Source organism: Pinus tabuliformis, chromosome 7 (assembly GCF_031772625.1).
Source record: "Pinus tabuliformis cultivar Carrire ecotype Pingquan chromosome 7, CPIR1, whole genome shotgun sequence".
NCBI lineage: Eukaryota > Viridiplantae > Streptophyta > Pinopsida > Pinales > Pinaceae > Pinus > Pinus tabuliformis.
In genome coordinates, this window is record NC_142293.1 from 1,768,150,418 (window position 1) to 1,768,165,230 (window position 14,813).

At 38.3% G+C, this 14,813-nt stretch overlaps 1 pseudogene across 1 annotated transcript in view; it reads left to right on the forward strand.

The window, feature by feature from the left end:
- Positions 1-1,657: 1,657 nt before the first annotated feature.
- Positions 1,658-14,813, forward strand: part of LOC149255431 (pentatricopeptide repeat-containing protein At1g02150-like) — a 93,722-nt pseudogene continuing 80,566 nt past the window's right edge. Inside the window, exons 1-2 of the transcript XR_016267243.1 lie at positions 1,658-2,120; positions 2,276-2,705. The product of XR_016267243.1 is annotated as a pentatricopeptide repeat-containing protein At1g02150-like (transcript). The remainder of the gene's footprint in view (positions 2,121-2,275; positions 2,706-14,813) is intronic.

The window sequence follows — 14,813 nt, forward strand, 5'->3', positions numbered from 1 at the left end:
AGAGTGAAGTGACTTCACCTTCCCGTTGGGTTTTCTCCCAAAATGTTTCCTAGAGAGCATATCTTGTGTCTTATATGTGTGTGAGCTTATTTTGTCGTTCTCTACTTTTTTGCATAATTTCCATTCACATGCATGCACTAATTATAGTTAAATCTACAAATCGAGAATTTAATAGAACTATAATAGTGTAAAAATTCATTATTTTAATATATTATTATCAGATCTGTTGTGACGAACTGTCAAGTGGAATATCCATGGCAGTTTATGGATCAAACGTAGCCCAAGATGGGTGAACTCCGTTATCAACTTATGTTTGTCTTACACTGTGTTTTTATCCTCTTTGCGTTGTAATTTTTTGCAAATTAACTTAAGCTTGTGTGTTTTCTCAATCTTGATCCGTTACACAAAGATACATAAACTAGCTTGCAAATTGCTCAATAGAACATTCACTTTTATTTTTGGAATATTCTTCACTTTGTTTTCTATTTCTTCTCTTGTTTCTTTGCTTAATTTTCTTCCATCTGTTGAGTTTTTGCCAACTCCTCATCCTCGTCTTAATGTCACCAATCTTTCTTTCTAGTTAGCATGCTAATGAGAAAGGACGGGGGTGCTATAAAAGAAGGGGAAGGAATGGGTTTAGGGAAGCTAAGAGAGGGGGGAAATTGTGAATCAAGGGAAAACAAATGGTACGTGGAAACAAGAGTTGGGTTGAGAAAAAAGAGTGGGTTGGGTGACTACCAAAGGAGGTCAGGCCTTAATGAGATAGATGGCGAGGGAGGGGAAGACATGGAGGAGGAGGTGCTAGGATAGAAGGAGGACGGGGCACAAAAATGACATAGGCTAATGAATCAATTTTCGAGAGAATTAAATGTCAATTGGAGTTAAAAACAAAATTTCCCTTTCTAAATATAAGGATTAAGAAAAATCATTTGTTTGGGACTAAAGGATTTATTGTTTTGTTACCATTGATATAGGGTCTCTTGTAATGATTTTGATGAGGATTGAGCTTTTTAGTCTTTGATAAAATGGCCATACTCAGGGCCTACCTTGCATTTGAATGAAAACTACTCATAATATAGTTTTTGGAGGTGTGCCTAGTTATCTAAGGTGAGGTTAATGGATTTAGGTAGTCCCTTCTCCAAATATACTTCTACACAAATCCAAGCACATTCGAACATACCTCCTTTTGGTTCTGATTTATCAATGAATTTCCTCAAAGCATTTTCATTTGCCTCTGGGGATTTGTCATTCCAACAATGAAGAGACAAGTGGGGGAGATGAACCTATATAATGACCATTGAAGAACGTATACGTTTTGATTAAAATATAACACTGAATTATCCATATACATTCCCCTTGATCCCATAAAATGTGAGCTATTTTGGAAGATAAGATCTCTATCTTTCTCGCGTTCAAACAAAAAATGTAACAACATTTAACATTTGAAAAGTTACAGAGTTAATCTTTGATCATGGCTATCCAATTTTAGTGTATAATATTAATCCATAACTCAAAGAAAGAGCCATAGGTGGGTGGACTTCGTGCTCTACTAAAACTAGGGAAGAACTTTCAAATTAGTGAAAAAGAGATATTAAAGGTAACCATTACCATATTGACAAATTGCGATATAAAGTTTTTTGGCAGTTGCAACACACTTCTTCAAAAACCAACAAGAATGCCCTCTGATTCATTTATCCAAAGTTTTTACAATTGATAAACCTTTTCCATCGCTAAAATGATAGTGAACAAGCATATGAAGTTTGGACATCATTAATACAGATTTTTCTGGTATTTTATAGCTGTCAGCGGAAGATGGATTTATGTTAATAATTTTAAAATGCTGATTTTCAACCATCGCTGATATTTCTGACTTCGATTTTCGTATATCCCTCTCATGGCGCTTTGGAGGGTGTATGGTAAACACGTTCCATGTAGCTCAAAACACGGAATTCTAGCATTTTTCATTCCATATTTCTGCACTCTGGTGTAGAGTTGTCTTATACAGCCAAGCATTTCACTTTCAAGGTTTCTTGCCGCTGTCATTTATATATTGCATCCGGGTTTCTTGGAGCTCAACCAGTAGCCATGAGGTCGCTTGTTTTCTCCGCCATAACCAAACGGTAAGGACATCTACTTCTCTTTGCCTCATTTGATTTGATTTCAGCCATTCAAAAATTCCTTACCTGTCATTTGATTTGATTCTATCACACTAATAAGGAATATATACCGAGTAAGTTCAAAATCTTCGCAATATTTTGTATCCAATTACACGCAGGCTTGTACGTTCACCAAATTATAGGAGCTTACCTGCACTGATTTGCAGGAAGTGCATGCCACATTCCTTCCACGGTGGATACCTGGACATTCCACTCTACCGTCCGCTTCGTAGCGTAGGGTTTCGGGATATTTATTCGAATTGGATATTTTCCGGCATGAATAATCCGTACGAAGATAGCAGGGTTTGCGAAATAGGGTTTTTCAGAGTACTTTCTACGGTGGCCGTATCGGCTGAGGAGGATAAAGACCATTCGAAGGGTTTGCCGGATGGTTTATATAGGCGGATATCCAGAGCTGTTTATCCAAAGCACAGTGTCGTGGCCGAGTTGGAAAGGTGGATCATGGAAGACAGGGAAGTCGAGAAGGAGGACTTAAAACAGATTGCGAAGGGACTCAGAAAGTATAATCGACCCAAGGAGGCTTTGGAGGTTTTCTTCTCTCTTTTTATAATTTTTCACCATCCTAATCTTTTAAGTTGTTATATCAGCTTCTAAAACAACAGGTTTGACATTGTTTGCATAGGCGCTATATCGAAATAAGTGACGGAAAATGCAGGAAAAGTATAATCAACAGGGCCCTAATTCACCGATAAGTTAGACTGTGTTAAGCCGCTATATTACCAGAAATGCAAAATATTTAGTCAGCAACGCACAATTGCAGTTTTGTTCTAATTGGAGGGCAGAAAAATATCTCGACTGTGGTGGACTAGATGTCGTTTTGTAGTCAAATTGACATGACCCCGAAAGATTTAAGTACAGTATTCTTTACTTAAAGTTTCTTTGTTGAACTCTATTGTTAGACTTTCGTGTAAGCATGACTGTTGTAGTCTCTCGGAGTTTAGTTGCCCTATGATTGTGATCATGACACAACCGTACAACACAAAGTGGATGTTTTTATCCAACATGTTTGGGGCGAACTTTTCACTCGAGCTTTCAGAACTGTTTCTCTGATGATGGGTGAACGTTCACCAAAAAGACATTGGATTAAAAGCTTCATATGCAGTAAACTTATAATCATTAACAAGATCTCGTGCAACTAAAATATCTACACTCCATGATAACAGAATGGATGATTGAACTGGATGGTTGGTCTTACATATGGCTGCATCAGAGGGAATGCAAGACTTGACTTATAGAGTTGAGTTTAAGAGTTTAGTTTATGGCACACGTGCCTTTGGCATATTTACAATATCTAATATCTTATTGATGTAGACGTTATAGTAGAAGGGACGGGGACCCGTTGCCGCTTCGCTTACACACCTAAGTTAATGTGAGAAAAATCCTCAACCCCATTAGGGTGTGGCTTTGGTGGCAAAGCTTAGAGAATGGGCTGTAACATAATCTTAACTCTCTCCGTCTAGGTTCTCTTTTAGCTAAAGCCATGGAGGGTGGACCCTAAGGAAGGTTTATAAAGGAAAGACTTGTTGAAAACAAGAAGTTCTAGGAGACTAAGGGCACGATGTTTGCTTTTGAATAAGGGTTATTTAACAAGTATGATTATTTAAATGAACAATGTAAACATTACCAAGATGGATTCCAATAAGATCAATATGACAATGACAAGATAATAGTGATAAACCAGTGCCTTGAAACAATGCTCAATAAAGAATTAACACTTGCAAAAATAGAATGATACTTCAAGTCACAACGATAGACATTTGTTGCAAGACAAGTGTTAATACAATAAATAATTGAAACTATGAGCAACAAGACTTGAAATATAACTTGCAAGAAAAGAAGGCTTGTACTTCCAATTGAAAATGTTCAACAATGATATAGATAATAGACAAGTACAAGAGTATAAAGTAAAACTTGCAAGTAAATGAATTAGCCCACAATTCCAATTATCATAACCAATTGAAATACAATGCTAGATGAATGAATGTAGGATCTATCGATGTGTGATGTAAGGATATTTGTTGATTTTAATTAAATGCCTAATCTATGGTGAGAAATCTCCCATCAATTTCTCAAAACTTGGTAAGGATTGGGTCGGTTTGCAAGAAGGACAGATTGAGGAGACAGAAGTCCATCGTTAATGATATCTTTCCTAGCCATGTTGGCAATCTACGTGTCTTCGTTTCTACAGGGGCTCGGCCATAAAAGAACTGCGAGGTCACGTGTTTTAATTTTACTCAAGTGAAAGAAAATTAGGAAGACTTATCCTAAAGTTATCTATTCAACCAAGTTTATGTTTGGAGGTAGATTTTAGAAATGCAAATCTAAATCTAATATGAAAATGAAATGCTTAAATGTTAATGAAATGTCTTCAAAGAGTTATAGTGATAACAATATGCTTCAAATAAAGAGATAGCAAATGAAATCGTGACTAAGATTACATTAAGCACAATATGACAAACTTTGTAACAATAATCAATGAAGCGTACACCAATTACTCAATGAAAGCCATGCCAATGAAAGAAAATTAACTCAATGGTTGAAATACTAACTCAAGTGCCTTGATTTTGAAAGTGCTTTATAATCTGTATATTCACTTATAATGTGATATGTTATGACAATTAAACTAAATGAAAGTTGTATCACAAAGCACAAGAAAATATAGGTTAATGAGTTGCTCAAATTTGTAAATGGAATGTAGGTTGATTAGATTGTTAAAACTAGATTGTGAACAAATAAAGTTAACAAACTACAATGATTTTGCAAAACTTGCTCCAAGTGTAGAGATTTGCTCAAAGTAAACTTTTACAAATAAAACAAGTTGCAAATGAGTTGAACATGAAACTTGAGGTAAGTAAATGTTACAATATAGATGAAAACTATGCTGACATGAAATCACAACTAGATTGTAGATGACATTAAAACGTGATGAAAGCTAAATTAAATAAAATGGAAAACTTGTTAAGTGAACAATTAACATGTGATCATGAAACTTAGCTTGACAATGGAAAAGAGCATTAACAAAATAAAACTAAATTCAAGAAAAAAAACGAAAGCTAATTAAAAACCAAGCAAGAAGGAAACCTTCTCTCAAAAGGGAGAAGGGGATGGATGTTAAGGGGATGGTTCCCCAAGCTCGAAAGAAAAATGGTGCTTTATTATTATGATGTTACAAAAAGATAGCCTTTGATCATGAGAATGCCTCAAATCCATAAGGAAGACTTTACAAATAATATTAAATCTTTGAAATAGGATGAGCCATCCCTTAAGAAAATAGTGAGGAAATTATACTAGGTTAGAGACAATTGGGTACAATAGGATGATTCTCAATACAAGTTTGAAATTTAAAAGGACATTTATTTTAATCATAGCCTTGACTAATATGAGAGGCTACCTCTAAATGCTCGTTGCTTTGACTGAGATAGACAACCACCTCCTCACTGTTTTGACAAAGATATATGGCAACTTCCCATTTGTTCACGACCTGGGAAGAGAAGGGCCCTCAAGGGCTGATGACCAAGTGAGTTTTCTGCTCCAATATAGTGATGGTAGTCTGCAAAAAAAAATGTGAATAATTGCCAGCCTTGAGCTCTTTAAATGCCTGCAAATCTAGATGAGGAAAATTCTTAAATCAGATTTGATTTTCCCCTTCAAAGATTAGAGGATGACAATAAGAAAATAATCCAAGGATATTTACAAATAGTCTACAAGAACTAGATCAAGGACTGTGACTATGACTCCTCTCCTTGACTAGCCAATAATATGCTCTATGCTAGCAGATTTGTTCAATAGAAACATAACGTTTAAAACAAGTATATTGAAATGGATTTTGTCACAAGACAAGACCAATGAGGCCCCTGCACAACAAATCAAATGATAAGACTTGGAAAACAATATGTAGGTTTTTTTACTTCTATGCTCAAGAGTGGGCTAGTTCAACCGAAAATGTCCCCACGCTTGAGATCTGATTCAAAATATTTTCTACACAACTTCAAAGTACATTGTTAGATCCTTTGGGCTTAGATGATATAATGAAAATGAAATTTTAGAAATTTATCTAGAAATTTATTTACCAAAACATTTAAGTCTAGAATATTTCTCCAACCCAAATACTAGTGCAAGATAACTAGACACTAGTAAATTTATGAAACAAATGAGAATAACAATAAAATTATTACCAATAGAACAATAAACACATAATCAAAAAGCTCATATCATATCCATAGAATAATAACACCAGAATATGAACCCCAAATTCTTTATTATTGCATGAAAATGTAAGTACACAAAGCAATATAATCTCCTCAAGCACAAGAGCTCGTGTTTTTCATCATATAATGAGAAGAAGGCCACGTATAACAGTTTGATTTCATACATGGAGGTATGCACAATTGTCATATGACACTTGGACAAATTTGTTGGGATTTCCAAATTGCCATTTGTTGGCTTTATTTTCATTGAGATTTTCTCCCATTCTTCTATTTAAATGAGCCACTAACTTCTATTGTATGATGAAAAAATGAGCTCTTGTGCTTGGGGAGATTATCTTGCTTTGTGTATTTATTCTTATGCAATAATAAAGACTTTGAAGTTCATATTGCAGTGTCTTCCATGGATATTGTATGATCTTTTTGATTATGTGCTTATTGTTCTATTGGTAATAATTCTATTGTTATTTCCATATGTTTTCCTAGATTTACTAGTGTACAATTATCTTACATTGGTATTTGGGTTAGAGAAATATTCTAGATTGAGATGTTTTAGTAAATTTTTGGTTAAATTTTTAGAACTCCCTTTTCATTATATTTTCTAACTCCTATGAATTTAACAATGTACTTTGAAGTGGTATAGAAAATCTTTTGAATCAGACCTCAAGCGCGAGGGGATGTTTTCGGTTGAACTAGCCCACTCTTGAGCATAGAAGTGGAAGAACCTACACAATGACTTCAGAGGCCTTATCATTTGATTTGTTGTGTAGGGGTTCTCTAGGCCTTGACTTGTGATAAATTATATTTCAAATTATTTTCTTCAATTTTTTTTTTTGTGCTTATATTAATACACATTTGCTAAGATAAAACATTTTATTGACTAATGAAATAGAGGAGTTATACTCGTACTCTTTGATTTAGTTCTTGTAAAGTAGTTGTATATAGTTCTGCATTTTCTCTTGTTGTCATTCACTAAATTTTGGGACTAGTTTTGCAGAGAAGCAACAACTTATCTAAAGGGTTTTCACTCGCACAATGTTAGCAAAGATTTAGGACCCAAAGGCTGGAACTTATCCCAAAATTTTTGTAGGTTGCTAGCTGTCATTTGTAGCAAGTAAATAGTCATTGCCGTTAGCCCTTGAGGGATGTCCTTCTTCCCTAGCCGTGAGCATAGAAGGCTGCTTTTTACCCCTGCCAAAACAGTAAATGAAAGAGGCTTATCCTCACTCTTCTAGGCAAATTTCTTCACCCTGAGTGGCTGGCCCATTTGAGTAAAATTGCTTTGAGAATTTTCAGAATTTCATTGACGAGTTTCCTTGGTGACTAATTGTCATAAGATTGTAAAATCATCCTCATTGTCTTCTAAAGGGAGGTTCATTTTTCTTTAATGATTTAATATCATTTGTAAAGCCTTTCTGTGAGGACTTGAGCCTTTCTTACTGTCAAAGACTCTCATTTTTGTAACACCATAATAATAAAACAACATTTTTCTTTGGAGTTTTGGGAACCATCTCCTTGGCATCCATCCCATTCTCTCTTTTGGGAGGTCTCCTTCGTAATTGGTGTTTGATTAGCTCTTTATTTATTTCTTTAAGTTAGTTTTAGTTGGTTAATGCTCTCCTTTATCTCATTTCATTGTCAAGCTAAATTTTGTGAGTACTTGCTTGTTTTGATTTCATGCTGATTGTCGACTTAACAAATTTTCAATTTTATTTCATTACATTTTAATGCCATCTACAATCTAGTTGTCATTTCATGTTAGTTCCATGCTCAAATTGATTCAAGTTAGTTGTAACTTGTTTCATTCTGTTAATTTTAGGTATGTTCTATGCTTAGAGCAATTTATTTCAATTTTCACAGTTAGCTCAATATCTTTTCTAGATTAGCAATCACATCAACATTAAAGTAAATTGCAGATAGAACATAAACATAAATCACAGAAGACAAGCCAAGACAAGAGGACACAAGATGTGGCACTAGCCAGGGACAAACCCCAATGTGGGGAAACCCTTGATCAATTCTTCTTATATGTTTTTCAATAGTTCAGCAGAGAGAGAGAGAGATAGTACGTTTACAACAAAAGTCAACACTTTGACTTATCTACATAAGAGCATAGATCATCTCTAAGAAGATGATACATGAGATCAGTTGAAGACATGCTGCTTCAACTGATACTCCAAGGTGACTCCTTCACCTATCGTTGTGCTGCATTTCGTCATCATGCTGCACCTCACCGTGCTGCACCTATCATCACTATGCTGCATCTCATCATGCTTCATTAATCATGACTGTACCCATCACTGTATTGCATTATGTGCCATTGCTGCACCATGTTTCCATACTGACCTATATGTAGGATGCATCTTGCTTGCTTGTTGTCCCTAGCTTGCTCGTTGTCCTTTGCATGCTTGCTGTTGCATGCTAGTTGTCCCTTGCATGCTAGCTATAACATTGCATGCTTGGTGTATTTGCTGCTAAGTACCATACAACTGTGCCAATGTTAGTTAGTTGTCCCTTGCATGCTGCTCTCCTTTGGAGACAAATGTTCTAGTTGTTTCGGCAGTTTCGGCTATTCGCGACAGTTCTGGCAATTTCGGCAATTTCGACAATTCCGACTATTCCCGACAGTTTTGGCAGTTCCGGCAGTTCCGAGCAGTTCCAGCTTCTGTCCTCTGCGTCAGCGTTCCCGACTGTTCCAACAATTCCGGCTGTTCTCGGCAGTTCTGGCTATTCCTGGCAGTTCCAACAGTTGTGGCAATTCCCGACAGTTCCAGCAGTTCCGACAATTCCGGTTATTCCCGGCAGTTCTGGCAGTTCCGGCAATTCTGGCTATTCCCGACAGTTTTGGCAATTTCAGCTATTCCGACTATTTTGGCTATTTCTGGCAGTTACGACAGTTCTGGCTATTCCCAACAGTTCTGGCGGTTCCAGCTTTTTCGGCTCCCGGCAGTTCCGACTTCTACCCTTTATATTAGGGCTCCGTTATCCCTTAGGATCTCTTCTCCTACTAAAACCCAAAGACAAGTAGAGAGGAAGAGATCCCAAGTGTGTTGAAATGACTTGAAGGCCACCTCTATTTATACTAAAATGTGGAGCACAAGTGGGGTTTATTTGGTTGTTGGCCAACCTTGACGAATTGTCCAATAACACAAATAAATTCATATCTCCATGAATACTTACTGAAATCAGATGATCTCTAGATCAATCCTACACCTCTCGATGAGAGGGATCCAAGAAAAATATTAGCTTCCATTAATAAGATGACCCACATGGAGTTTGGCCCTACTTGCCAATTTTAACACTCCCTCTCAACTAGGGAGAACTCCATCTGCTGATCCATATGTCCGATTGTACTATCTCTGCCATCAGTGCCCTGCACTCCTCTGCTCTGCTGAACCATGAAGAATAAGAATTGATCGAGAATGTTTCACACCATTCTCTACTGACCTGAAGTCAGTTTCATCTGAAGAGAGTGTGTCACATCGCTCTTACTGGCCCGAAGTTAGTTTTATTGATCCCAGATCAATATCACAAGAGAGTGTCTCAAACCACTCATACTGATTCCAGATCAGTTTCATTGATCCTAGATCAATGTAGGTCATCCTAGCATAAGGAGTACGGTAGATACATCGATGCATCCATTGATAGTAATACGATGGTCCCTAACCCCATTTCCCTGCTCATTGATCAGATGAGAGGTACTTTCCATGAGTCCCAGACTGCATGGGTAGGATGCCTCGACATGAGAACTAATCATCCTGTCCACAGGAGAACGAATCATCCTGCCCCACAGTCGCCACGGGAGAACTAATCATCCCAGCCCACAGGGGAACTAATCATCCTGTTTCACAGTTGCCACGGGAGAACTAATCATCCTGGCACACAGGAGAACTAATCATCCTGTTCCATAGTTTCCATGGGAGAACTAATCATCCCGACCCACAGGAGAACTAATCATCCTGTTCCACAGTTGCCGCAGGAGAACTAATCATCCCGGCCCACATGAAAACTAATCATCTTGTTTCACAGTGCACCACCAGGGGAGCATGAGTCACCCTGTGGTCGTATGTTGCTCCAGTAAGTACCCCAAGCCCCCAGAGCTCCCAGAGCTCAATGCATGCAACATGCAGGACCCTTATAAGAAGGTCTCTCAACAACTCCAAGTCGTTTGGGAAAGTCACAAATTTGACCTTTCTCGAGGCTTTGACAAAATGTCTACGACCTGTATATCAGTCTCAATGCGATGGAGCCTCCTCGTTCATTGACTTACCATATCCCAGATAAGGCAGTATCTGATGTCTATCTGTTGGAGCATTCATTGAATACGAGATTCCTCAATAATCGAATCCCCCCTGTGGTTGTCACAGAGAATCACAGTGGTATTCATCATGTGTACAAACAGCTCACTGAAGAGCTTCTGCAACCATGTAACTTCACACGAGATCATGCTCGTAGCTATGTATTCGGTCTCGACAGTGCTTATAGCAACCGACTTCTGCTTCCTGCTCATCCATGATATCGAAGCAGAATCCAAAGAGAACCAGCATTGAGAAGTGCTCTAGTGATCCTCCACACTGCCTGCCCAGTCAACATTCGAATAATCATGCAGTTTCATATTTCCGGTAGTGTATCTTAATCCATGAGAGATTGTGCCTTGAAGATATCTCAGAAGATTCTTGGCACCAATCCAGTGAGGCTCAACCAAATATGAGCTCACCATGCTAACTGCAAAACATATGTCCGGATGGAAGTTCACCAAGAACATCAACGCGAATGAGTTTATGAAACTCAGAGGCATTTCCCAAATCTGGTCCGACATCACTACCATATAACTTCTGAAAGTTAAGATCCTCGAGGTAGTCACAGGCTTGCAGTTTATCATTCCACATCCGGAATCCAACTCCCTCTTACTTCTGCAAATGAGAGGGTCTGCACCTGTCAGAAATAGGTCGTCCTCATAAGGTGCCGGTATGAGAGGTCTATCATCCACAACCTTCGGGTAATGGTTTGGATCGGTTTCACTCCTAGTGAATCTCAGCTTCATCAGACAACTATCAATCCTCTCATACTACGCTCAGGGTGTTTTGCTTCAAGCCATAGAGGGCTTTCTTCCACCTGTATACATGAGATTCCCGATCATGAATCTCAAACTCCTCGGGTTGTTCCAAACCTGTGGACTTGCTGCATGAGGGGAATGGTCCCCTTATAAGGTTTTCTTTTGGTACATCTCAGACATGTACCTTCATGCTCTTCTTGAATTTAGGCATCCCTATCACCATTTGACTCACATCGGGTAGGGCCCCATAGGTAGACCTCCGGTGTTATAGATGCGATATGTCAATTGACATGGTTCCCAATGGACCATCCTGCAACTCGATACAAATTGCCAACCCTGAACCCATGAGAAAAAGCATCTTTGAAAATTCTATTTTTTAACACGTACCTTTCCATCGATGAATGCCACCCTGAAACCTTTGACTTCCATTTCCGAGATGGACACCAGGTTCTTCATGCGATTAGGTACATAAAAGAGATTCTGTAAATGAATCGAGTTACCCTCATTCAATTGAGGGGAAACATTCCCTACACCCTTTTAGGGATAGGTGGCATCGGCTCCAAGTATAATCCCATGATTGTTTCCATCTCTACCAAATTAGAGAGTGCACCTTTCTATTCGATGAAGTGCCTTGAAGCACTACAATCAATAAGCTAGATTCCCAAAGAATCTGAAGGAGAGGGCCAATACAAGATAACGCTTCTTTATCTTATCAAAAACAACATTTGATTCTTCATACCTGGGGTTCCTTGCTTTCTTTGAAGAGTTGGCCATTTCCTTGATGACCATTCCTTTGATCATTGAAGATGCCCCTGGAATGATTGTTATCTTCATCAAGAGATGTCTCTTTGCCATTCAGACACTCCTTCGCATAATGGCCGAACTTATTACAACCAAGGGATTTGCCTTTCCTTCCACCCTTGGATCTGGACTTCCCATTGAAGTGATCTTTAGGTAGGCCATCAGAAACTTCTACTGTGCCATTTTGATAACATTCTCTGCTTGGACTTCACCCTTGGTGAATTTGAAGAGGGATGAGGAATCCACTGATCCTTTTGTCCGTTCCCAACTGTCTTCAGTGATTGCTCTTTCACTCTTACTTGGGCATTGTCTTCACCTCACCTTTGATACCATGTTAATTTTAGGTATGTTCTATGCTTAGAGCAATTTATTTCAATTTTCACAGTTAGCTCAATATCTTTTCCAGATTAGCAATCACATCAACATTAAAGTAAACTGCAGATAGAACATAAACATAAATCGCAGAAGACAAGCCAAGACAAGAGGACACAAGATGTGGCGCTAGCCAGGGACAAACCTCAATGTGGGGAAACCCTTGATCAATTCTTCTTATATGTTCTTCAATAGTTCAGCAGAGAGAGAGATAGTACGTTTACAACAGAAGTCAACACTTTGACTTATCTAGATAAGAGCATAGATCATCTTTAAGAAGATGATACATGAGATCAGTTGAAGACATGCTGCTTCAACTGATTCTCTAAGGTGACTCCTTCACCTATCGTTGTGTTGCATTTCGTCATCATGCTGCACCTCACTGTGCTGCACCATGTTGCACCCATCATCACTATGTTGCACCATGCTGCACCCATCATCACTATGCTGCATCTCATCATGCTTCATTAATCATGACTGTACCCATCACTGTACTGCATTATGTGCCATTGCTACACCATGTTGCCATACTGACCTATGTGCTGGCTGCATCTTGCTTGCTTGTTGTCCCTAGCATGCTTGTTGTCCTTTGCATGCTAGTTGTCCCTTGCATGCTAGCTGTAACATTGCATGCTTGGTGTATTTGCTGCTAAGTACCATACAACTGTCCCAATGTTAGTTAGTTGTCCCTTGCATGCTGCTCTTCTTTGGAGACAGATGCTCTGGTTGTTTCGGTAGTTTCAGCAATTTTGGCTGTTCCCGACAATTTCGGCTATTCCCGGCAGTTCTGGCAGTTCTTGACAGTTCCGGCTTTTGCCCTCTGCGTCAACTTTCCCGGATGTTCCAGCAATTCCGGCTGTTCCCGACAGTCTCGACTATTCCCAACAGTTCCGACAGTTCCCGACAATTCCGGCTATTCGTGGCAGTTCCGACTTTTCTTGGCAGTTCCCAATAGTCCTGGAAATTCTGGCTATTTTCGGCAGTTCCGGTAGTTTTGGCAATTCCGGCTATTTCCAGCAGTTCTGGTGGTTCCGGCTTTTTCAGCTCCGACAGTTCCGGCTTCTGCCCTCTATATTAGGGCAGCGTTATCCCTTAGGATCTCTTCTCCTACTAAAACCCGAAGACAAGTAGAGAGGAAGAGATCCCAAGTGTGTTGAAATGACTTGAAGGCCACCTCTATTTATACTAAAACGTTGAGCACAAGTGGGGTTTATTTGGTTGTTGGCCGACCTTGACGAATTGTCCCATAACACAAATAAATTCATATCTCCATGAATACTTATCGGAGTCGGATGATCTTTAGATCAATCCTACACCTCTCGATGAGAGGGATCCAAGAAAAATATCGGCTTCCATTAATAAGATGACCCTCATGGAGTTTGGCCCTAGTTGTCAATTTTAACACATTTAGAAAAATTACTTTGAGCAAAATCTTAGTTGTTACTTAATTTATTTACAATCTAGATTTAACATTCTCATTTACCTATATTTGTTTGCACTTTGTGATACAACTCTCATTTGGTTCATTGTCATAACATATCATATTATAAGTGAAGATACATTTTGTCAAACACTTTCAATTTTGAGGTAGTTGAGTTATTATTTTAGCTTGTGATCTATTTTTCTTTCATTGACCTTGTTCCATTGAGAAATTGTTACATGCTTCATTGATTATTGTTATAACTCAAATATCATGTTGTGCTCATAATAACTTTAACCACAAGTGGATTGCTCTCTCATTTCTTTGAATCATCTTGTTATCACTATATTTCTTTGAAACATTGCATTAACATCTTGACATCTCATTTGCATATTTGGTCTAGACTTGCACTTCTAAAATCTACTTCCAAGCATAAGCTTGGTTGAATAAATACTTTAGGATAAGTCTCCCTAACTTTCTTTCAACTTGGGTTTGAAGTAAAGTTAAAACACGTGACTTCGTAGTTTTCTTGTGGTGGAGCCCTTGGTAGGAATGAAAGCGCGTGAATTGCAAGGAGGATAGGAAAGGTATCGTTAACGACGAACTTGCACCTCCTTAGCCTATTGTTCTTGCATTTCACCCCAATCTTCACCAAGTTTTGAGAAATTGAGGGGAAATCTCTCACCATAGATTAGACATTTAATTAAAATTAACCAATATCCTTGCATTTCACATAGTTTAAATTTTGCATTCATCTGTCTAACATCATCTCATTTGGCATA